General features: G+C 43.9%; 1 protein-coding gene across 4 annotated transcripts in view; it reads right to left on the reverse strand.

Moving 5' to 3' along the window:
- The window catches only part of LOC135701210 (uncharacterized), an 80,540-nt gene that overhangs the window by 49,421 nt on the left and 5,580 nt on the right, over positions 1-25,539 (reverse strand). For all 4 annotated transcript variants that reach the window (XM_065221971.1, XM_065221970.1, XM_065221972.1 and 1 more), the window contains exon 2: positions 13,607-13,961. The gene's annotated coding sequence lies outside the window, so the exon portion shown is untranslated. The remainder of the gene's footprint in view (positions 1-13,606; positions 13,962-25,539) is intronic.

Consider the following 25,539-nt stretch of genomic DNA (forward strand, 5'->3'; position numbering starts at 1 on the left):
GAACGGCGTCACCATCGCCATTTTCTTTCGAGAGTACTGCATACTGGTTGGCTTACAGTACTCGTTTTCCGGCGTCATCCTGCGACGCGCTGGGCTTGATTAGCACCTTCTTTGAAGGGCCCGCTGCTGGCTCATTGGCACGTTTACGCACCATTTGTTTCGTGTTTGCAAGTTCAATTAAACTTGCCAGAACGCGAGAAGGTGGCGACACTTCCCCGACGCAACGCGACAGCACAAAACGAAACAAAATCGAATCGAGAACTCGAGCGAAAATACGGACTGAACAGCTCGACAGTCGAGCAAAGAATGGAGACTTACTTGGTACAATCCATTTGCAGTTTATATGGAAATTACTATGGGAAAACTATCCACACGGCCAGTTTACTCATAAATCACAAAAAAGTGCAGGATGAGTAAATTTGTCTCATGTTTTTCTAGGTTTTTGCAGGTTTTTCCAGGAAAAAAAAAATCCCGAATATTAGAGAAGTAAAAATTGCATTCTCTCAGTCTATTGGTACTACTTCTAGACTGAGTCGAATTTCCGTAAATTTTCCTCATTTTCCGGCAGAATATTTAGGTTTTCCACAGGAAAACATGAGGCAAATTTCACTCATCGATGAGTTCTTGCTCTTTTTTGCGATTTATGAGTAAACTGAACTCAAATTTGGGTTGATCCCATTGGCCGTACAACAATTCGCCAAACACACTAAGATTATTTTACCGAAATCTGTGATATTTTACCGTAATCACAACAGCTGACTGTTCGGTGATTTTTCACAGGATTCCTGTAATTTTTCACCGAATATATAAGAAAAATTACAGGAAATCTGTGAAAAATCACCGAACTGTTTACCGGTTCAGCTGTTGAGATTGAGCACTCTGTTTTGAAAAAAGGTAACTGCACAGCAAAAAATAATTTTGATATCACATCAAAGTGGATGCACTACAATCATGTCGAAAATTTCATGTAATTTTTATGACCACATAAATAAACAAATGCAGTAAAAGCAGCGTAATGTCAGTTCATGCATTGTATTAATGATAATTTTGTCCTTTTTAGCAAGTAACACCATATTTTCGACATGATTGTAGTGCATCCACTTTGACGTGATATCAAAATTATTTTTTTGCTGTGTGTACGTGTAGAACATATCAGCTACAACTCTATGGAAAATCACTTTTCGAACAAATGTAAGGAACAAGAGATATTCAAGTCACTGATGTCTTATTATTATGCGCAATCAACTGTTCAGCAGGCAACATTGGTTTTTCTGGCACCTGGCATAGACCACAACAATCATGACTACTTTGTCACACTGCAGAATACAGTGTTGCCCGCAAAACAGCTGCTCGTTTTTCCTGGCTGTTGCGGAGGCCGAATATGATTTGATCGTGCTGACGGAAACGTGGCTGGACGACCGAATTTGCTCTTCGCAACTTTTCGGGTCACTCTATTCCGTCTTCAGAACTGACCCTAAACAGTCAAAAATCGCGCGGTGGCGGAGTCCTGATTGCAGTATCAACCAGACCAGACTAGCCAGCTACGTAAGTACGTCACCCATTTCCAGTCAGTTGGAACAGCTGTGGATTGTCGTAGAACTTCCACAAAGCGAGCTTAGTATAGGCGGTCGCGGGGACCGCAAAAACGACTGCACGATCATCCGTGAGCATGTGGAATCGTTAGGCTCGATTTCTTCTCAATTAAGTCCCTGCTTTCCCGCTTTCGTATTTGGCGACTACAATCAAGCTGGTTTGTAGTGGCGCTTTACAGACAGTGGCACACCATTAATTGACCACTTTGTCAAGCAGTTTTGGCGTGACTTTCTACCAGCGATTTCACAAAACTGGACCAACTAATTTCTATTTTTTTATGAAACGCACAAATTTTGGCTACTTTTCTCGATGTTCTAGAAAAAAAAAATCTCAAAATAATGTTTTATTTCAAAGTTCGAGTGGTAGTAAACGTCATTTTAAGTGCTCGAATCAAGTGGTTAATTGATCCACTGCATTCGCATATGCCGGTTGCTTGCTGTGCTCTTTTGGACGGTATTAACTTTTACGGGTTAACATAAGCGATTACTTTTCCGAACCTTTTTTTTTTTTTATTCTTTATTGTAAAGATTTTTAGCCTAAGGCTAGTTCATCTCTACTTTTCCGAACCGAAATGGACGTTTGCTAGATCTTGTCCTTGCCGGTCGAGCCACTGATTGATCTAGATGCCGATCATCCCGCTCTCGTCGTGTCATTTAGTTTACCTTCGCCGATTGTTTTTACGCGTACCTACGCGTGCTAAACCGTCAACGCTCTGCTACCCTCCGAAAGTATTGTAACTCTCGCTCATTGTTCAATTTTGCGAGTCGTAGTTATCGAAATTACAATCGTTTTCTCTATAATCGACACGTGAGACGCACGGCAGCGAACCTTCGCGCGGTTGTCTGTCAACTCCAAACGGAAGGAATCCGGGTTGCCTTGTTCTATGTTTCTCGGGAATGACTCGGCTAATAGCGAAAGAGAAAAAGGCGACTTGTTTGCTCATCATTAAGCAAGTGTTCAACGATTTCTCCTTTCTTCCTAACCTACCAGTCTGAACTGCCATAATAAAACCGTATGTTGGACGGAATATCGGCTAAGAATTACCACAAGCTGCATGAGTATGGGATTCTTGACTAGGATACTAGGACTACGCTGGTTATTTGTCAGAGAGCAATAGAAATACAATGAAGCATAACTGCCTTGAAATTGAACTAACTGAATCCGATCAGTAGCGGTGCGGATTCTTTCTCCTTCTTCGGTGAATGGACGCTCATGTGGGCTGCAGCTCGCTGCTTGTGAATAGCCTTTCGTTGTGTACTGGAGAACAGTGTTCCATACCACGCGTCCGAAAGCTCTGCTGCTGCTGTTGATGACGACCGACCGGGCATCATCACACACGGTGATTGAATAAGCACCGTTCGGCGAGACCGGATAGAATTCAATTTTAAAATCTGTGTTAGGGAAACGCTTTTGGCAGGCAATCGGTGATAATTTTGATCACCATTGCAACAGTTGGCCATTTGTGTTATTTTCAATAGTGACCTATTGAAAATTGATAAAGTGTTCATTTTATATATTATTTATTTTATTTATTTATTTTCAAGCGATTTGTTTGTTTAGAATTAAAATCCAGAGTTATAAGTGGTCAAAACCTGACCAATTTTCGTAACGTGGTCGATTTTGGTTTTTTGAAATTGCGCCCCCAATGATCCATCGTCCAAAAAAAATTAAAGGGTTGTGTCCTATACACGTCCCAGTATGACGTAAAACCACGCAAAATTGTTGTATGTCATGCATTTTTGACTATTACACTTTATCTTAAATTTTTCAAATATGTCAATGTTTCGGTTTTGGTTCACTTTTTTTTCCTTGATTTGTTTTCCGTGCTGAGCACCAATGCTACCGACGCCAGGGAGGCAGCTCCCTCACTTGGACCCTACCTATCGACCTATCAACTCATGAACCGGGTTGGTACATATAACTTTTCCGCGTTTCGGTTTAGTGAAACGGGACCCAAGGCTCATTCCCTGGCTCATTCCTAATTGTGAAAGGTGACACGCCATCCACCTTTAGCCACTAACTTGGTCCTGCTTGTTATGTTTTGCATGTATAACTTTTCCAAGTTACTCATTTCCTCATTGCGATAGGTGGTCACGCCATGATCCACCTTAATCCGCTGACTTGCTCCTGCTTGCTTCAGGACCAAGTGCCACGCCGTCCGAAGCGGTAATGGGCAGAGGCAGTTTTTCCAGTTTAAATGATCTTTATTTTAGTTTAACTTGGACGATTACCATATAAATTTTTACTAAGTGATTTAATTGCTTTCTTCATCTTTAGGTATGGGCAAAATTCAAAATTTGTTTTACAGAATTAGTCCTAGACTTAGTACACGGTCGACCACCTTGGTGGGATTGGTTTGTTTTGTTTTTAGAATTTGAAGAGAAACTACTTAATACTACTATTTACAGCTTAAAACTAACCTACTCTACTATATACACTTAACCTACTATGTACAAATTGCTTATTAAAGCATGTTCAGAAAGATTGCATTTTTGAATAAATTTAGTTGTCATATCATCAATTTTGGAATCTACTTTGGGAATTTCTGCCTCTTGATGGAGGTCTGCTATTCTTGTGTCGAATGGACGATCTAGGATCATCCTCAACACTCTATTCTGTGCAACCTGGATTTTGTTCCTGTGGGTCTGAGCGCACGATTCCCACACCGGGGCGGCATAGAAGATCGCGGGGGCTATGATCTGTTTGTAGACAGCCAGTTTGTTTTGCCTTGAGAGGCGGGATCTGCGGCAAATGAGCGGATACAAACACCTAACCAAGGCGGAGCACTTAACTAGGGTTTTCTCTATGTGCGAGCGGAACAGGAGCTTCTCATCGAACAACATCCCGAGATAAGTAACATCAGTGGACCACTCGACCCTTGTACCATCCATTATTACGGTACAGGAGGGAGACGGTTTAAGTTTTAATGATTGTCTGTGAAGGAACATGATCGCTTGGGTTTTCGAGGCGTTGATTTTGATTTTCCACGTGGTGGCATAATCAGTAAAGGTGTCAAGGCATCGTTGGAGCTTGTTCGTAATTTCACGAGGCATCCTACCCTTGACAGCTATCGCGGTGTCATCTGCAAACAGAAAGAACACGCAACCGTCTCCTAGAGGAGGGATGTCCGACGTGTAGATGCTGTAAAGCAGTGGTCCCAGCAGACTCCCTTGCGGAACACCTGCTGGGATCGGAAATTGTCCCGAAAGGGAACTATTCAACGACACCCTGAACGACCTTTGCTGGAGATAGTTACGGGTGATTTTCACAAGGTATGGTGGAAAGTTAGAGTTACAAAGCTTGTATATAAGTCCGTCGTGCCAGACATTGTCAAACGCCTTTTCGACGTCTAACAAGGCCATGGCTGTGGACTTGGATACAGCTTTGTTACTTCGGATGTTATTCATCACCCGCACTAGCTGATGATTGGTGGAATGCCCCTTGCGGAACCCGAACTGTTCCGGAAGAAGAATGTCATGTTCCTCCACAAACTTGTTTAGTCGGCTGAGGATCAATTTTTCGAACAGCTTGCTCAGCGCTGAGAGCAGGCTAATCGGTCTGTAGCTTGACGGTAGTGAAGGGTCTTTCCCAGGTTTGCGGATCGGGATGATTTTTGCCACCTTCCAGATGCTTGGAAAGTAGTGCAGCTCCAAGCATCTGTTGAAGGTGGCAGCTAGCAGCGAGTGCACCCTCGGGCTGAGATTTTTCAACGCTAGGTTGAATATTCCGTCAAACCCGGGAGCCTTCATGTTCTTACTGTATTTCAGCGCTGAGCAAATTTGTTCCTCTGTAATCCGTTCTTCTGGAGGGACGGCACAAGGGGAGGCATCTAACGTCAGGACGCACTGCGCAACCTGGTTCTCGAGTGGACTTGGGATTTTAGAGCCAAGCAAATGCGACTGGGCAATGTGCTCCCCAATCGCATTGGCCTTCTCTTCGTTGGTGATAAGCCGTTCGTCATTGACTCTAAGTGGTGGAATGGGCTTGGGGTGAGACTTCAGCACCTTGGCAACCTTCCAGAATGGTCTGGAACGGTCGTCCAGGTTCTGAACGAGCCGCCCGAAACTCTCGTTCCGGATTGAGACCATTCTGGAAGCGATCTGCCGATTCAGATCGACCATTTCGTATTTACGCTGCAGATCCCCAGTCCGCTGAAACTGGCGTCTACGAACATTTCTGAGCCGAATCAAAAGTTTGGTGTGGGAATCAATTGCTTGAAACTTACCCCTCACAGGAACTCGTCGAACGCACTCTTCGTCAGCCACGGATATGGCTTGATGGAGACCCTCCAGGGCCCGGTCGATGTCCTCCACTGTGTCGAGCGGTGGGTTGTCGTCGATGTGGCGGTCGACCACGCGTCGAAACTGGACCCAGTTGACTCGATGGTAGTCCTTCCGCAGGCACGGTGCAGGGGCCACGTTGTAGCCCAGTTCGGTCAGCACCGGTTGGTGGTCCGAACTCAGGTCGTTGATGGCAACCGGCTTGGCTAATCCGGTGTTTGCCAAGAACAGGTCCAGCGTCGATGGGTTGCCCGCCGGTGATGTGAAGGTTGGTTCGTCCGGAAACCAGACGGAATAGAGACCATGCTGGGAATGGTCGAATAGCAGGCGGCCGTTCTGGTTCTGCTGGTAGTTCCGCCAGGCCTCGTGCCGGGCGTTCAGGTCCCCTCCGATTACGAAGCGGGCATTGGTGCGGGTTATGATGGCAAGGTCGTTCTTGAACTGCTGTGCTGTACCATTGCTAACGGTACATTGCCGGGGGCAGTAGGCGGCGATGAACCGGACGTTTCCGGTCGATGTTTCCACCTCTACGCCGACGGCCTCGATGATGGAAGTGCGGTAGTGGGGTAGGGTGCAGTACTTGATGCCTTTCTTGATGATGACCGCGACACCGCCCCCCCTGGAGCTGCTGCGATCAAGCCGGACAATGCTGTGGTCGGGCAGCCAGAAGCTGTCACCGGTCTTGAGGTGGGTCTCGGTGAGAAGGCCCACGTCGATGTCGTGCTTGCGGAGGAAGTCTGCAAGCTCAATGTTTTTCGCCCCTACGGATCGAGCGTTCCAGTTGGCGATCTTTATGGCTTCACGGTCCATAATTAGCGACGAAGGAGATGATAGCTTGGAGCTGTTGTGTTCTTGTTGCGCAGGTGCGCTTGATGATGATGGCCTGGGCCAACAGTGTGACGATCTCATCCGTTGACAGCGGAGAATCGTCTGTAGCTTCACCGGTTGTACCGGCCAATCCCGGAGCAGGGGGATCCGTCGATGGCCCGGAGGCTTGACCGGGTACTGCAGCGGCAGCCAACTGTTGGTTGAGCGGGAGCGGCGGCAACACTGGAATTGGCCGTGATTGGACCGGTGATAACGGAGGAAAGTTCTGCGCGTTGTTTTCTGGAACCTTCTTGCGACCGGGCTGGCTGTTGGACGAGGCCTTCTTCCGGATCTCGGCGTATTCGGCCCGCTTCGGACAGGCCTTACTCGTGGCCTTGTGGGCGGCACCGCAGTTGGCGCATGTGGGAGTGGCTTCCTCGATGCTGTCGCAGTTGTCGATCTTGTGGTTTTTGCCGCATTTGATGCAGCGGCTAGCCATGCGGCAATTCCTGGTGCCGTGCCCGAACAATAGGCAGTTCGAGCACTGAGTGACGCCACGGTGGGTGGGTTTATACCGCTCCCACTTCACTACGATGTGGAACAGTGTGCGTGTCGTCTGGAGATCCTTCACGGTTGTGGAGTTCTTCTCCAGATGGACCAGGTAGAGCTGGTCACGATACTTGATGGCCTTGCTGCGGGTCATCTTGTGGACTTCGACCGGCTTGAGGCCGTTCGCCTTAATCTCGTCCATTAAGGTGGTGGTGTCCATGTCGTGGAGCCCGCGCAGCACCACTTTCAGCGGCTTGGTGGCCTCGATGTCGTGGGAGAAGTACTCCAGCTTCATTCTGTCCAAGAGGGCCTGAACTGCGTTGAAGTGTTTTTCGGCCGGGACCATCAGTTTGTAGCCTTCCGTGCACCGTTGAATGGTGCAGCGAAGGCCCTGCTTAATGTAGAAATCCAGCTGCTCCCATAGCCCGGGAGGGAAGCCCTTCACATAGAAGGGTGGCAACTTAACTTTTTTCGGCACCGTCTCAGGGTCCGACTGCGGCTGGGCTCCGTTCTGCAGGGCGGAGAACGGATTGTTGCTCAGCAGCTTTTTTGCTGCTGATACGGTGGCGCTGCTGTCTTCAGGTCTGGGTCGTTTAGTTCCGGGAGGCCCCGGCTGCGGGTCCGCAACGCCTGTCGGGATGGGCAATGGGGTTTTCTTCTGCTTCTTCTGGGCTGGCTCGGTGGTCGCGCCGTCTCCTGGGAGAGTCTGTTTTCCCGGTAAACCGGCACTCGCGTTACCGCGCGATTTCTTACCCATGGCTGGGTCAGTGAGAGCGTCACTACACAACGCGGAGCTAATTCGACTTGCGAACGAACGAACGAAACTAGAGAGAATTCAAATCGACTGAACTGCTCAACAGTCTGGCAGCGAATATGGGCAGAGGCATGACAGCAGCGCTGTTTTATATCTTTTCAGGTTCAAGCAGAACGATGTACAACCAAATGGTACTGGATTATGACGACTGGGTTAGGGAAAATCGTTTATTTCATGAAAACAGAGATAAAATTATCATTTGTTCATTTTTCAAATGTTTTTTTTTTGTAGAAAATTGAAAAAAATATTTATTTCAGCAGATTCGTAGTGTAATATCCTATTGGCGTATTTGGATTTTATTTTCATCTATAAGTGACAAGGTTCCAAGCGTTCAAAACCTAACACTACAAAGACGTAGTTCTACGTCAAAAAAACGCTACAGATCGGGACTCGAACCATTAATCCTATGATCAACAGGCCTGCGTCTTGACCATTCGACTAATTTAAAGCGCGAATAATCTTATGATTAAAGGCATATGAAAAGCGCTCATAGTAGATAAGGGAACTAATTCGTCTGCCTTTTATGCACGTCGTCTCCCATATGAGCACAAGCGCATGAGTTTGGAAAGGTAATGATCCAGGAGGTATGGATGGCCAAAGTTGGATGGGACCAAAAGATATCGAATACGATTATCGCTCGCTGGGAACAGTGGCTCAATTTACCACAGGGAATGAATTAAGTGGAAGTACCACGCTGTTACTTTCCCGGATATGATCATGACAGCTACGACACGCTTAAGCTTCATGTGCTTGTAGACGCCAGCGATCAGGCTTACTTATGCATTATCGATCGAAAACGGAAGTTGCCCCTCTTCAGCCGATATCCACGTCCCTCGCAGAATTACTGGCAGCTTTATTGGGAGCTCGTCTACGGAGAACGATCGAGGAGGGCCACTCGTTGAAGATTCATCGAACGTATTTCTGAAGTGACTCTACAGGGGGAGAGGTAGCTCATCGATTCTTCCGGTTCGCCTCCTAGCATCGTGCTATAAGGTACCAGGCGATAACCAGGGTAGTTGATCGATAGCTCGATGACGTCATTTCGTTGACGTATGCAATGGGAAATTCTCATAGCAGGCGTTGACGATGGGACGTTGTCGAGTTGTTGAATAGCAACTATCGTGGTAGCTCACCGATTACCTGTCGATCTGCCAAATTTGGAAAGACGTCTGCATTGAATTGAATAATAATATACCGCCCACTATATCACAAGAAATTGCGAGTAGCTGAGTGGAATAGAGATAAGTTAAGCATTGGGTACAGGACCAAGTCTCCCCTGGGTGGTGCCAAAAGATGAGCGCAATAGAATCATCAAGTTGCCATAAGGCACGGAATGAGACTATTGCATGGCTGGGTAGTCAAAGTCTTCCATTCGTTAGTCATTTCAGGTGGATTAGAACAGGTTTAGGTGGGCGTTGGCCAGATTTGGATTTTTCAGATGTAATCCTTGATAGGACCCTGTCATTGAACGTCGCGTGAAAGTGGAACTTAATGAAGGCCTAAGTACTTTTTCGTAGTTTTTAGTTTTCGGATTTGAAAGATCGTCGGTTACAGTGGCCTGCTTACTGAGCAGAAAAACGCTGTCCCAGGTCCTTACATATCAAAGAGATTTATGGTAAAATCGCTTGTGTATCGTGTATTTTGCGAAACTCGTTGTTGTCGTTGGTTCCGGGTTTGAATGGATACACAAATTTGAGCAACGGTATTATGTGCGTTTTTGCTTACTGAGCAGAACATCATGAGTCTAATCTCAGGCCCATCCACACTCAAGATTCGTCAACCGTTTTATTTGTTAATATGACTACATGGTAATAACAGCAACTCGGTGATTAAAAAGGTGCTCGTCTGCCTAGTGGCAAACGTTTTTGCTTACTGAGCAGAAGACCGTGGGTTTAGTCCCAAGCTCCTTCGCGTTATATGATCGTTAGGACATCAATTCAGCTTATCGTTTACCAAAATGAACCCTGCTGCAAACCCAACCCTCTTATCCAACATCCCAGTGATTCCTCGTGGAAGTGCAGAGGTGTTCTCGGCTTCCATCAAAGCGAGTGTCATGTCAACACAATCCTTCCCATTCCTTTCTTGACCTGTGTTCGGGCGCGGCCGGCGCTGGTATTGCCTAATTTAAGATCACCAGTTTTTACACATTGAGGATGATTGCTAGTCCCAAGCATCGTCTATTGGTTCTCTGTGTAATTACAGCTGATCTGGCAGTAACAGAGTAGCAACCGTGGGCGGTCAATCAAGCTCAAGCTCAAGCTCAAGCGTATTTCTGGAGTGACTCTACAACCATACATGCTTGGATTACATCGGACCATCGACGTTACAGACAGTATGCAGTGCTTTGGGTTTATGAAATCCTAAACCTGTCTCGACCAGAGGAATTAAGATGGGTTGATACACAGCAAAATGCCACAAAATGGGGAAAAGGACCATCCTTCAATGCTTAAAGCCGCTGGTATCGGGCACCGCAATTTTTGCACAAGTCAGAGGAACACTGGCCTAGAGCTGATGGAGGATACACCACAGAAACGGAAAAAGAATTGCGACCGGCATACGGATGCAGACACTTCGCAGCAGTACCAGTTGTGGAAGTTCAGCATTTTTCGAAATGGGAACGTCTTTACAGATGTGTAGAGTACGTCCATTGTCACGGCAACAAACTGCACGTCGACTGAAGAAAAGCCTCACAACATCCGATCTAACCCAAGAGGAGCTGTTTCAAGCAGAACGGACACTATGGAGGACCCAACTAACAATTTTCGCAATGTAAACGCTTTACTCATTTCATTAATACAACTTCAAGCTGTATTCAAATGTTATACGATATGAGGAAACCTTTACTCAACCTCTGTACAAGCAAATCTGGCGAACTTAGTCAGCTACTTATGGCTGTTGGGACAGTTGGATCAAGTTCTTATTGCATTTCCTTTTACGCTTCTAAACAGCTGTTATCCTGCTGTTTAGTTGTGTGCGAACTTGAAAGGCGCTTTTTCAATCTTTTTCCGGTTTTCCAATAATCACTATACAGCTTTCTGTTGAAGCCGATTTAAATTATTGCTTACGTTTTTTTTGTTGGAGGAATCGATTGAGTCTATTTTGCTGTGAGAATCAAATTAATCGAAATTAGTTATAAGCACACCACCAAATTATTTACCCTGTACCGGAACCTGGAATCGAACTCGAGACGACCGTATTGGCAAACCTTGACACTACCAACTCCGCTACGCCAACACTTTGAACTGACGTAAACAAATATACATGCCCTTCTACAATAATATCGTTGAGTAGAGGCTTTATAATAGTGCACATGAATCACTTTTCTCGACTAGTTACTTCAGCTTTGTAAAGGAGCAGAGTAAAAGCTGTAAAACTGCACACGTCTAAAAATAAACCTAGTTGACTGTAAAAATGCTTCCGAAGTAGCACTAACACAGTTTATTAGCTGAGTACAGGTTGTTTAGTTGTTGAAAAAGCACTTTTGATGTTTATGTTATTCAGCAAGAGTGGTTGTTTGTATAGAAGCCATCAAATGAGTAATATATTCACTTTATTAGCTTTGTTTTGCAGCTACCAGTTTAAAGTTGATTAATATTTGCATAGAAGTGACATTAGTGTTCATTGGCTGCTGTTATTCAGTGCGACTGACAAATTGAATAATGGTTGTGACAAAGTTGAGTAAACGCTCTCCAAAACTATTTTGCTAGCTTCTGCTTTTAGCTGTATCTGCAGCTTTTTTCAGCTACTTCACAGCACCATGCTGGAAAAGTTTTGCTTATAAAGCTGAAAATGTTAGTTGGGGAAAGCTCAATCTGAGAAGTATTCAGATGAAGTAATGGAGGTTCTTGGCAAACAGTGCAAACGGTTGGCAAACAGCAGCCCGTTAGCCAAACTTTCACCAACGGTGGTCGTCAACAGTCTAAAGGCTGACAAAAAGTAAATTGGTACGCACAAAAAACCTGTAATTCGTGATTCAATAAGTTTAAAAAGTTCATTCATGGTTGCTTTACTGTACTTTTATTAAAATGTCAAAGTTACAACATTAACTGGTTACATTTGCCAGTTCGAACGAATTCTCGAACCTTCCTCTTGATGGAGCCCATCAGCGCCCGCACAGTGGAAACGGACACGGAATCAGAGCATTTCTTCCATTTTTTCCCGCATTTACTGGACGTCCTTCGTCGAAGTCGCTGCTTTGAAATTGCCCAGTGTTTTTCGATTGGTTGAAATTCCGGGAAATTCGGAAGATTCATTAACCTGGGAACAAAATCGATCTTGTTGGCAGCATACCACTCCAGAACCACCTTGAAGTGGGTGCAGCTGACCAAAAAGACGACTTTGCCCCTATGCTTGCGGATAAACGGCAATACACGCTTTTTCAGGCATTCTTCGATGTAAACTTGGGATGTCATCGTCAAGGATGTGACGACTGGATCCGTTTTCAGGCCACAACTGCAAATCGCTTGCAGGCCTTCTTCGTGAACTTGTCGGAAAACACGAACATGAATCTTCCCGGCACATCCCCACGTCAAGTCGCGATGTAAAACTTTTGACCGGGAAGCTGCTGAAAATCGAGTTTGACGTATGTTTCGTCATCGATCAAAGTGCAGCCCTTGTGTTTCGTCAAAACACGGTCGTACAAGAGCCTTGCACGCTTTTTGGCCACGGAATTCTGCTTCAAGTGCCGGCTCGGATGTTTACTGGCTTTGTACGATTTGTATCCTTCCCTGGCATGGATGTTCCGCACAGTTTGAAAGTTGGCGTTGTACCTTCTGGCCACATATCGGATCGAAAGACCGGGGTTGGCTTTAACGCACCTCAACTCTTTGCTGCGTAGGTCCGCTGATTCCTTTCCACACTCAGGGTTTCCTTGTACATTTTGAGCACTCGACAAACTGTTGTTTTCGGCATCTTCAACACTTTAGCCAGCTTGGAACCGGACCACTCCGGATTTTCCAGGTGTTTGTGCACAATACTTTTTCTTCTTTCGAGTTCCATTTGACGTTATATCTGAACGCGATCGACTACTTTGATCAAACTTGCACCAGTTGTTCTCTATAGAGCTTTTTGACGTTTAATCGGCGCACACTACTGCACCATTTAAAACGAACGAGTGCGAGCAAGAGGGAAACAGATTAGTGGGAAAACAAACCGTTCATTCATCCATGTGTGCTGATAGAGAAATCTTATTAAACGTCAAAAAGGTCTATAGCAGTGTAAACAAACCACTGTCAAAGATTTTCGATTCCCAACACTAGAGGCGTGCTAGCGGCGGCGGCGAGGGGCGTACCAATTTACCGAGCAACGGAGGTCTGGATGAGTGACATTTATGAGATTTGATTGTTTGATATTTGTCCAACACTGAACAGACCGATGGATAAAATTATTAGACCAATAAAATATTTAGAAAAATGCTGTAACAGATTTTTAAGTATAAAATTACACGTTTACCTATCTGAAATTCAATTATTTAAAGCAGAAGTTTTCACGTCCACGTAAATTTATATTAATATAGTATTTATAAAGCTTGTAAAACAATCTTTACAAAACGATATACACTTACCTTAACAACAAAATCCAAACAAGTATTCACGATTCCATCTATTCTATCACTGTTTAAACATCTCCTTCTATAATCTTCAATTCATTCGACTGTTTTCATCCCCAAAAACCCATCAACAAATAGCAATATCCTAACACTAGATCACTAATTTTCAGAACTTTCCATGCCTCACTCGAGCCATTCGATGTGATTCACATTTCCTCGCAAAATGTTCATTTACATGACACGAACAACTTCATTTGTTAGCTCCATCCTGAATTCGACACTAAGCAAACATCCACTCGCAATATCTTCCTTGTGCCTTATGCAAATTCAAATTTTCTTCGTTCCCGTTCCACTTGAAACTTTTGCTTTCCTGTAAAGAGTCGCAACAGACGCACAAAATTACAATCACAACGACGAAGGCGGCGGCCGGCGGCCCAACGAACGCTGTCAAGCTAAATGTTCACCACCGTTGGCTGCTCATCTAAATATAAAGTCACGCGTTCCACTCTGGCGGCATTAGCAGCGGGCGCTCATATGAAGCCTTTTCACATCGTTTTCCTCTCGCTTAATAACGACCTCCTTTCTTGACACTAAAAATGACGACGTCGACGCACAGATTGTGTGATACAATTTCCTCAAATCCGGAAGTGGAATTCCATAATTTCTCCGACAGCCGAAAACCGAGATTTTGAATTAGTATAATCTCACTCACACACGACGCAATCCGGCGAGATGAGAAGAGATGGGAGCATCCAAAGCAGCTGTGTTGAATTTTCCACCACCTAGTCACCCATCATCCTGGTAGCCCCTGCTATGGGAACGGCTATACATTGGTGACGGTGATGATGAGGTGATGCTAGACGCAAAAAAAAAATGAAAATGTCTATTTTCTCAAAAGCATTCTCGTTGCTTGCTGTTTTGGATGCTGTTGTTTTTGTTTTTGTTGATGGCTGCGCTAGTTGTACGGTGAGCGCGTGGGCTATTTTTATCATTTCACATATTACACAGGATTTTTTTCTGAGTCAGGAACCGCCATGCACCTTTGCTACTACAGTACCAGCAGTGGTGGGCCTGCGTGCTGTTTTTCGGATCAAAAGGGTGCGATTTTAATGTGCATTTTTGGTGGGTCAAAGAATGCGTCCGAGATAATTTTTATGTAGTTTGCATGATTCAGGAATGAAAAGTGTCACTTTGCACGATTGCACACGCTTTCAGTGTGCTAGCGCATAGCATTTTATGCTCTTGCATTCCAGCAGTTAACACAGCTTTGGTGCAATAATCTTAAACCGCTTAAATTCCGGCACAAATTTGATTCATTGGTCCTAGCGAGCAGTTAGGCGAAGCTTCATGGAATTCGGAGAGGAAACCATAAAAATCATTCGTCAGTTGGCGTGGAGCTACTCTTTTTCTAAGCCCTCCAAAGCTATTGGGCATGGAACCAGCTAGCTAATATATCATATTTAAGCTACGTGAACTCCAAAAAGTAATCTATCAGGTGGAAAGCTGAATATTTCATGATTATGAGCAGCGTTATTCATTAATTTTGTCCGTTCCCAGATTTTTTACTAGCCGGCGCCGGTGGTGTAGTGGTAAGCGTGACTGCTTTCTCACCCCAATGGGTCTGGGTTCAATCCCAGCCGAGGTCGGTGGGATTTTTCTGAGGCATAAAATCTCTGGTCACGTCTTCCTTCGGAAGGGAAGTAAAGCCGTTGGTCCCGGCCCATGTGTGTTGTTGAATGGGTGCGATATCCTGCGCAGGTGTTGGAAGCTGCCTTCCTGCACATTCGATTGCCGTCAATGGATGTCAATCGATGTCCGTCGGTGATTGGCACTAGATTGCGGAACAGAGACCGACGTTAAATAAAGGAAAGAGATTTTTTACTGTTTTTACTGGTTCAAAGTGATACCGAAAAATTAACCCAATATTGACACCCCATGAGTGAGCGATAAAAACATAACCATATTCATTTTTGACGTAGGACTACGTCTGTGATTTCTAAATGGGGGTACACTTTGTGAAAACCAAAAATGGAACATGTAACAAAAATATGAAAGATTTTTAACGTTAATAACTCAGCTGCCCCTGGACCCATTTCAATAATTTTATCACTAATCGATCAGATATATTTCTACGCGTCTGTAAATTTAAGTATTTATCATATTTTCCAAATTTCACAATTGAAAATTGCACGATTGCTATGATAAATAAAATTATCACCGATTGCCTGCGAAAAGCGATTTCCCTAACACAGATTTCAAAGTTGAATTCCATCGGGTCTCACCAAACGGTGTTTATTCAATCACCGCGTGGTGAGTTGTGGTGTTCTCCAGTACACAACGGAAGGCTCCCCGCAAGCAGCTAGTTATCAAGGCTAGCCTCAACCGCTGATCGGATTCAGTTCCAATCACCGTGTGTGGTGGTGTCCGTTCGTCGGCATCAGCTGCAGCAGCAGCAATTCTTTCGGCGCGTGGCGTTGAAGATTGTTCTCCAGTGCACAACGAAAGGCTGCCTGCAAGCAGCGAGCTGTAGCCTACATGAGCATCCATATAAGGAGGAAGAAGCCACGCCACTTGATCGGAATCAGTAGCTCTTCGTGAGTCGCGGTGGGCCATCTCTGCCAAGCGCGTAACCCTCATTCCAAACAACATACAGCTCACCAGCCTCATATGTGTTTAACACCCTGATAGTTCAACAGTATTCAACCATCACGACAAAACGGTCATTTTCAGGACCACCATAAATTTGTAAGAGTATTTTTTGGACAGTCAAGGTCATCAATCGGATGTCAGTTCTCATTTCAAGGTGTTTGCCCACGCAAATCAACATCACCATAAGATAGAGTAAGACTTCGTCTACACGACGGTAATGTTGGTTTGTGTGGGCGTGCCTTGAATTCTTAAAAAAATCATCGAGAGAAGTCATTGTTTACAAAAGCTGTTACGCCTTATTCCAACTCTATCTAGATATGTTTAAATCTAGCATACCATGTTCTTTAAGGCAACATTGACAGGGCTGGTAGCGAGTCACTTTTTAGTGACTTGGTAACTTTTTTCACGCCAGTCACTAAAAAGTCTCTTTTTTAAGGCCAAGACACTAAAATTACTTTTTCTTGTAGTCAGTCACTATTTTCGATGAACCGGCGTCCCAACCAAAACACCAGCTTCCGTGATCAGTTGTTCCTGGTGCATTTCTCGAAGGGATCCTCCAGTCTTGCGGCTCTGAGATCCAATATCCGGGACCTGTTTCAGGTCATCATCAGTTGGGAGCATTACAAACCCTATCATCGTGATGTAACGCAGTGTATGAACTGCCGCTCATATGGCCATGGCTCCAAAAACTGCCACATGAAGACAAACTGCGGCAAGTGTGCTGGAACTCACTCAACTGCATCCTGTGAGCAAGTCGATGACATCGAACCAACGTGTGTCAACTGCGGTGGAAACCCCCAAGCCTCCAATCGCGGATGTCCCAAGCGAGTGGAGTTCATTAATATCCGTCGGAAGGCCACAATCAACAACCAGCTCGGTCGCCTCCGTAATCATCGTTCGCCTCCTGTACTCACGGAAGTCCAGTACCCAGCTCTCCAGCCCCGTCGACATGTTCCGAACCTAGCCCCGCTTCCGCTCACCAACCAACAAGCCAATCCTGCGAGAATCCAAATGGTTCCCAACAGTCGGACAGTTCAGCATCGTCCGCCGCCCCTGGTTTATCATACACGCTAACTTGAAAGTACTCATTAATGAGTAAAAAAAGACCCATTTTGAAGAAAAGTGGCTTAACTCATTAATGATTAAACAATTTTACCCATTAATGAGTATCTGTTACCCATTAATGATTAACAATTACTCATTAATGGGTAACAGATACTCATTAGGTAAAAAATTTACTCATTTAATGAGTTAAGCCACTTTTCTTCAAAATGGGTTTTTTTCAACCATTAATGGGTACTTTCGAGTTAGCGTGTACGCTGGTGTTGTCTCAGGTGAATCTGTCGACGATTCTCCGTTCACCTCGGAGGAACATGTGACGCTCGTGGCCGAGGTCATCATCATCATGCGCACCTGCAAGACTCGATCTGAACAGCTTCATGGTGCCTTGTCACTCGTCACCAAGTATGGACCGTAAAGCTATAAAAATTGCAAACTGGAACGCTTGCTCACTAACGAACAAGCATAGAGAGATACTCGATTTCCTCAACACCAAGGAAGTCGACATTCCTATCATCACCGAGACACATTTGAAGCCCGAACTGAACGTATTCCTTCCCGACTTCCGGCTCGTCAGAGTTGATCGCACCTGCTCTGGAGGTGGAGGAGTGGCCATTGCTGCAAGACGGATCATCAGTTGCTGGCTGCTACCAAACTTCCAGCTGAAAACAATTGAAGCCATCGGAGTGGAGGTGAGCACATCACTTGGCCCAATCACCATCATCGCGGCCTACTGCCCCAAGCAAACCAACATCAGAGACGGGTCGTTAGTGGCCCTCCGGAAAGACATCATCGGAGGAGCGGGAACTTTATCATCGCTGGCGATCTGAACGCAAAACACCAAGCTTGGGGCAACGGTCGGAGCAATCGAAACGGCACCATCCTGAATGAAGACCTGCAAGAGGGCCACTATACCATCTTGGCCCCCGACTCTCTCAGCCGGTTGAGTCGGACTGGGGTCCATGTGACCATCGACATCTTCGTAAGCAACATGGGACACAACGTCTCGCAACCTGTGGCATTCCAGGATCAGCTCCAGCTCCAGCTAATGTAGTGGTCCGAGCTCAGCGCTCGGACCACTACCCTGTGGTGGCCGAAGTTGGATCCTCGGTAAACCGATTCGAAGCTTCCCGGCGCAACTACCATCGAGTCAACTGGGCGCAATATCAACACTGCGTCGACACAACCATCGACTACGATGTCCAACCGGGGACGTCCGAAGATGTTGACCGGTGTCTACAAACCATCGAGGAGGCGATTTCCCGGGCCAGGGAACAACACGTGCCAGTATCCAGACAGGTGAGTAGCACTCTGAACCTTGACAACCCTACCAAAGATCTCATTACACTCCGTAACACCATTCGTAGGCAGTACCAGCGTACTGGCCTGCTTAACTTGAAGACCAATTATAATCGATTAACAAAAATCATTCAGGCCAGGATGGTGGATCTCAGAAATAACGATTTTGCTAGTAAGATCCGCTCTCTCCCAGATTGTGCTAAGCCCTTCTGGAAACTTACAAAAATTCTTAAAAACAAGCGTAGGCCCATTCCACCACTGACCCCACTGGATCGTCCCGGCGACCCAGTGGTTCATCTGATAACTCCTGAAGAGAAGGCTGCCGCGATAGGTCAACACTTCGTCAGCTCCCATAATCTCGGACAAAACATCGTCAACCCTCATGAATCTGAGGTTGCTGAAAATGCAACCAATCTTCTTCAGATTCCTAATATTTTTCCAGGGGAATCCGAGGTTACGGCTGACGAACTGTTGGCCTATATCAAATCATCTAAAAACATGAAGGCCCCAGGTTTCGACAACATTTATTTATTTTATTTATTTATTTAATACAAGTATTAAGCGTAGTACAAATAACCACATGTGTTCTCAAAGCTCGTACTACACTGAGAGATGATCAGTTCCGTCTCGAAAATAATTGTTTACATTGATTTTTAAAGCATACGTATGAGGCAGCTTGTTTGCAATTCATAGGCAGTTCATTCCATAATTTCGCAGCACGTTGATGAAAAGAGCATCTGTAGATCTCTGTACGACATCTAGCGAGTGTTAAATTTCTTGAGCGAGATGACCTCAAAAATGAAAAGAAATTATGCAACTAAACAGGACCTTCATTCAGAATTTTGTAAGTTTGGGTACATACTCTCAGCTTCACGTAATTTTCATAAGTGCAACCTAAAATCCCCTTGTGATTGATGCCAATATGTTCAAAGCGAGGAATTTTATAAACATATCTTGTAACAGCATTAAATGCAAGTTGTAATTTTCGAGCATTATTGGAGGAAATAGATGTATATAGAACATCAGCATAGTTAAATAGCGGAACTAGAAGACTTTGAGCTAATTTCAAACGAATATGTTTAGGAGTACAGTTTCTCAACAGCACTAATAAATGCAGACCAAAAAATACTTTTTTTGAAACACTGTTTACTTGTGCAGTCCAGTTCAGATGCGAGTCCATTATTATTCCCAAATTCTTAACAACATCTGAATATGCTATTGCGGTATCACCTATCATAATGCAAGAAGCATCTGAAATGTTTACTGATCTATTTTTTAATATGATTGCTTGAGTTTTGTTTGCATTTAATTGTAAGCCGTTTGTTACACTCCATTCAAAAATTTTTGAAATATCCGAATTAACACAACGTACGATATTTTGTAAATTTTCGACTTTACCAGAGAGGTATAACTGAACATCATCAGCATAGAGATGGTAAGCACAATAATTTAAAATACTTGGAAGGTCATTGATGAACATGGAAAATAACAGTGGACCTATAACAGATCCTTGTGGCACACCACTTGTTACATTCAAAAGTTCCGATTTTGTATTATTAAATTCAACATATTGCGTTCGTCCCGTAAGATATGAGGAAAGTAAGTTTACAGAAGTTGTATCGAGATAGAAAAAACTACGTAGCTTCCGACATAACAATTTATGATTGATAGAATAGAAAGCTTTACTAAAATCTAAAAGAACTAGAACTGTTAGATTACGTTTGTCAAGCGCAGTTTTTATATCGTTTTCTATTTTAATCAAAGCTGTTGTAGTACTGCAATGTTTACGATAACCAGATTGTAAAGGACATAGTAACGTATTATGAATTAGATAATCGTTTAATTGTTTAGTCAGAAGACTTTCAAAATTTTTGGAAATAGCAGGTAGGATGCTAATCGGTCTGTAGTCCTTGTTGTTCATTGGATTATCAATTTTGCCAATAGGTACAACACGTGCTATCTTCCAAAGCTGTGGAAATGTTGAAGTTGTTATAATGTGATTGTATAAGTTCGTTATGGTAGGAAGAATGACAACAAGAGTTTTTTTTCAAAACGCTGAGTGGTAACTGGTCAAAGCCGATAGAATCACTGGACGCGGAATTAAATTCGGTCAGGACTTCTTCATTCGTTACATTCCTAAATGAAAAAGAAGATGACGAGGACCTACCAGCCACAGATTGTTCATCAAAAGTAATAGGAGCTTGATTTGACATGAAGAACTGATTCAATGATTCGGCAGTGATGTTACACACATCACCACCACCTGCTCTACTTTGAGTTTTTGAAAGTCCCAAACGTTTTATATTCTCCCAAAGTTTATTGGAAGAAAGTGAAGGGTTAAGGAGCCGAGAGAAGTAAGTGTACTTAGATTGTTCACTACACGGTTTGACCTATTTCGCTACCTTGCAAAAGCATTCCATTTAGCTGCGCTGGGTTTATCTGTTTTCCATTTATCATAAGCTTCAGATCGTTTTTGGAAGAGATTTTTGATGTATGGATTAATGCATGGAGCACTAGGATCAACAGTAGTTTTCATTTTCAACGGGGCATGATCATCAATGACAGAATAAAGCATATCGTTTAAAATTTGTAATTTTCCATCAACTGAGTTGCAGTAATAAATAGCATCAAGATTGTACCTTTGCAAGTCAGCTATTAAACTATCAGTGTTTATCTTGTGATATTCTCTTGTCCAATACACAGCTGGAGGTTGATGAGGTACCTTAACTCTGTAATCGAAGCAGATCAAATCATGATCGCTAACACCTCCTATAGAAGATTGAAAGATGTTGCTAACGTTAAACGATTTCCAAGTGCATAATCAATAAAAGATGAACTGCAGCCTGATTTATGACCTTTGGGGGAAAGAGGTAAAATTTTAACAGAAAGCGATTTAACCATATCGATTAACTTGTTTGTAACAGGTGAAGAAGTGTCACACAAATTTATATTGAAATCGCCCATCAATACGAAATGAGATTCAGTAGCACTGATTTCCAGCGCAAGTTCGAAAATACTGTTAAGTTTAGAAACCCTTACATCTGGAGGTCTGTAGACAATGCCACACACAAGCTTTGAATGAACTAATTTAACAAAAAGGTAATCAATTTCATCACCAGCATCAGACTTAGCAAGAACCTTATACTTTGCTTTACTGTTTAGATAGCAAGCAAACTCCTCCGCCTCGCTTCTTATTGTCTAAAAGTCGATCAGAACGAACAATTTTGTAGCCATCTAACTCAACAGATTTGTTTGTTATTGAAGACTTCAACCAAGACTCAACAATCCCCAACACAGCTAGCTTTGAGTTCTGAAAGAAGGTTCTGTAATAATCAATATTTTTAACAATGGATGGCAATGGAATTATGGAAGGCAATTTTAATGTAGTTCCTAGCGGGTTTCTCAATAAAGTGTTTCATGATCGTATCAGAAATGCAACGTGAATTAACCGATTCATAGACATCATCGGGCCTTACCTCGGAACTGATCATCATCTCATTTGTTAGGACTGCTGAAGGCTCACTGGTCGATTCGCGTTTTTTGATTCGAATTCACGGACCTGAACGCCTTCGGGCCAGTAGAAGGAATCACTGACAATACCAACCAGGTCATCAGATACCGTCACCTTGAAGGAGATGAATGTTAGCTCATCGATGTTTTTGTTTCTCGGAACTAACTTGGCACAGCGAAGTGTAGAATTCTCAGCGTTCGAAATCTCTTTGATGTATTCCAGGATGTCGACTTCTGTTTGATCAATGGCGAATGGTGTTACATAGAAAGACCTCAGCACTTCTTCAGTCTGATCACGTTGACGTTGGTTCCTATTTGCAACTCTCAGACGACATTCCGTTTGTGGGTTTCGTTGTTCATCATCTCCCGGGTTAGTGGTGACCGTTGCAGCAGATGATGAGGAAGAGAGAGCGGTGGAGGTGGAAGCAGTAGCAGCAGTTGAAGTGGAAGCAGTAGCAGCAGTGAAGTGGCAGCAGGAGTACTGGCAGCAGTAGTGGCAGTAGCAGTAGCAGTAGACGTGGCAGAGGTGACAGAAGTAGTAGTGGCGGCAATGGTAGTTGGAGCAGGAGTAGTGGCAGTAGCAGCAGCGGTAGTAGCAGTAACAGTTGCAATAGTATTGGTAGATGCAGCCGAAACGGAACTTGCAGTATTTTGGGTGGCTGTGAGTTGGTTCACAGAATTGTTTTCCACGATAGGTGATAGAGCTGCCAGACCATCCTCACCAGCTGATGAGTTCTCCAACTGCGATTGTAAGGAACTGTCCAGGTTTATCCGATCAATACTCGAATGAAAATCCGCAAGACCGCCACCAGAACAGCCGGAAAGTAATTGCTGGAGACGATTGGATGCACTGGATTCCCTTCTGTTAGATGGTACAGCCGATAACATAGTATTGAGAACTTTCAAATTTTCTACATATTGTCCGATGCGCAGGTCCATGGAATCCACACGTACCAGAAGATCCCTTAAAGTTTTCAGCAGCACTGTCTCTCGGTCCATGGCAACAGGATTGAAATTTACTCGGCAGATGTCACAAAACCACAGTAGTCCCACATTCGCCGTCCAGGCTTTGTGATTCGTCGCGTTTAATCCAACACAGCAGGGGTGAAAAAAATTTGCGCATGATCCACTGCACAGGATGGTCTTATCCGTGGGCTCAGTTGGATTGCCACAAATTCTACATGGATCCATGATCATCAAATTCACCCTACGTTTCTGCAGCACACTTTCAGAGAGAAGTCCCTACCTGGAGAAGTATGTAAATTCAGTTGGAAACAGGAAATAGCAGAACTCAGAAATCTACCCTGAAACTAGAACTGCACTGTACAATTGCAAGCTAGGTTAGGATCTATACAATGCGAAATAACCGTCTCGCTCAGAATCCACCAAAGCATCCGACCAGAACCAGAATCTAGCCGAGCTGATGTATACCAACTTTTGAGACCGCCGATATACACAACAACAGCTACTCTATTCACGCATCAGAACCGCACGCACTGTTTAACTTCTGACCAGGACTGGCTCAGGTTGAACAACACGACTTTTGAGACTGTCGTATATAAACACCTTCGCTAACCTATCTAATCGTAAACAGTGGAACGTGTGAATAACTGGAGCAAATCAGAAACAGCAAATTCTAGTACTACCCAAAGAGCAACTAACACAGATACAGTATGAGCACAAAGCAGATAATGAGTAACACCACCGATCGTTCCCTAAAGAAAACACAAACACTCCTGGCAACGAAATATCACTGTCAATGGCGGCAGAATAGAAGCAGGGAGTGAATTTTCAAACCAGCTCACCACTTCGATTTGGGCAAAACTCGATGCGTACTTTATGTTGGATGGTACAGGAGCTAATTGTTTACCGATTCACTGAAGTTGCAGTCCAAATGGTATTAAACGATACTATTAAAACCGATTCGAAAACAGAGCGCTTATCTATGCAGGTTTGACGATTTAGCCGTTACGTTACGTTGTAAATACTGAATCTGGAACATTGTAACATCCTGAATCTGGAACTCAAACACTTGAGTTCCAGATTCTACAACCATCTGGCACTGATTTTTAATCAGTGCCTCAGACTTGGCTGCTTCCCCTCGTGCTGGAAGTCAGCTAAAGTCATACCCATCCGGAAACCTGGGAAGGATCCGTCCTCTCCTTCAAGTTATCGACCAATCAGCCTTCTCTCAGGGTTATCAAAACGGTTCGAAAGAGCACTGTACCACCGGCTCCTAACATCTGCCGATGAAAACAACTTGTTACTTGAGGAACAGTTTGGTTTTCGGAAGGGTCGTTCGACCGTCCACCAGCTGACTCGAGTAACAAACATTCTCAGACGGAACAAGTCTGTTTCGAAAACATCTGCCATGGCGCTGTTAGACGTTGAAAAAGCGTTCGACAATGTCTGGCATGATGGCCTGGTGTTTAAATTGCAGCAGTACAGTCTTCCAATCTTCCTAGTGAAGATAATAAACAACTATCTATCAGACAGGGCGTTCCGAGTCTTTCTGAATGGCATCACATTGGATACTTTCAACATCGGTGCCGGGGTTCCACAAGGAAGCATCCTATTCAACCTGTTCACCTCCGATATGCCGGCTCTCCCTGATGGTGGATCGTTGTCTCTGTTCGCAGATGACACATCCATCGTCTACAAGGGTAGGGTCATAGGAGCTCTGACTGCCAAACTTCAGAGAGGCCTAGACGTCCTGTCTGAATACTTCAACAGCTGGAAGATCCGTATCAACGCGATCAACTTCATTAATCAGCTGAGTTGTAAATACGCACTTCGGAAAATACACAAAAATACGTAAATATGTACACGTTGAAACTTTAATACCATAATAAAAATACTTAATAATACATCAAAAATCCTTTATACCAGAAAAATATATTTCATAAGGAATTAAATACACTTTAATACCAAAATGCACAAAACTTAAAAAACCATAAATAACAAAAAAATAAAAATACACCTTTTCAAGTCGGGTAGATGAATCAAAAATACTAAAGTTGAAAGCCCCTTGAATTCTCTTCATCAACTTTCTCTTTGAAAAAAAATACTACAAATTTGATCGCTTTCAAATGAAAATCGGGAAGAGTTAAGATAATTGATGATTGATCAATTAAAAGAACTAAATGTTCACTAGCGGTCCTACGTCAAGCTTACGTTCGTGTCCCTAGGCACAGACCCTTCTGCTTTTTAAATGCGTTAAATATATGCTTTTTTTGTAGATCAAAAACGACAGCAAATTATCCAAACGTTATTATGACATGGCAATCAGTTTTAAAGAAACAGTTTTACATTCAAATCCATTGAATGTTGAAGACTTACTCAATTTCTCACTCAATAAAGTTAAAAAAAAACTTACTTAATTTGAGTAAGTCCAAGATCTAAAATTATTAAATACCTTGAAGTTTCGTATT

This window comes from Ochlerotatus camptorhynchus, unplaced genomic scaffold (assembly GCF_037179485.1).
Source record: "Ochlerotatus camptorhynchus isolate MF236.1 unplaced genomic scaffold, CSIRO-AGI_Acam_v1.1 ptg000151l, whole genome shotgun sequence".
Classification (NCBI taxonomy): Eukaryota; Metazoa; Arthropoda; class Insecta; order Diptera; family Culicidae; genus Ochlerotatus; species Ochlerotatus camptorhynchus.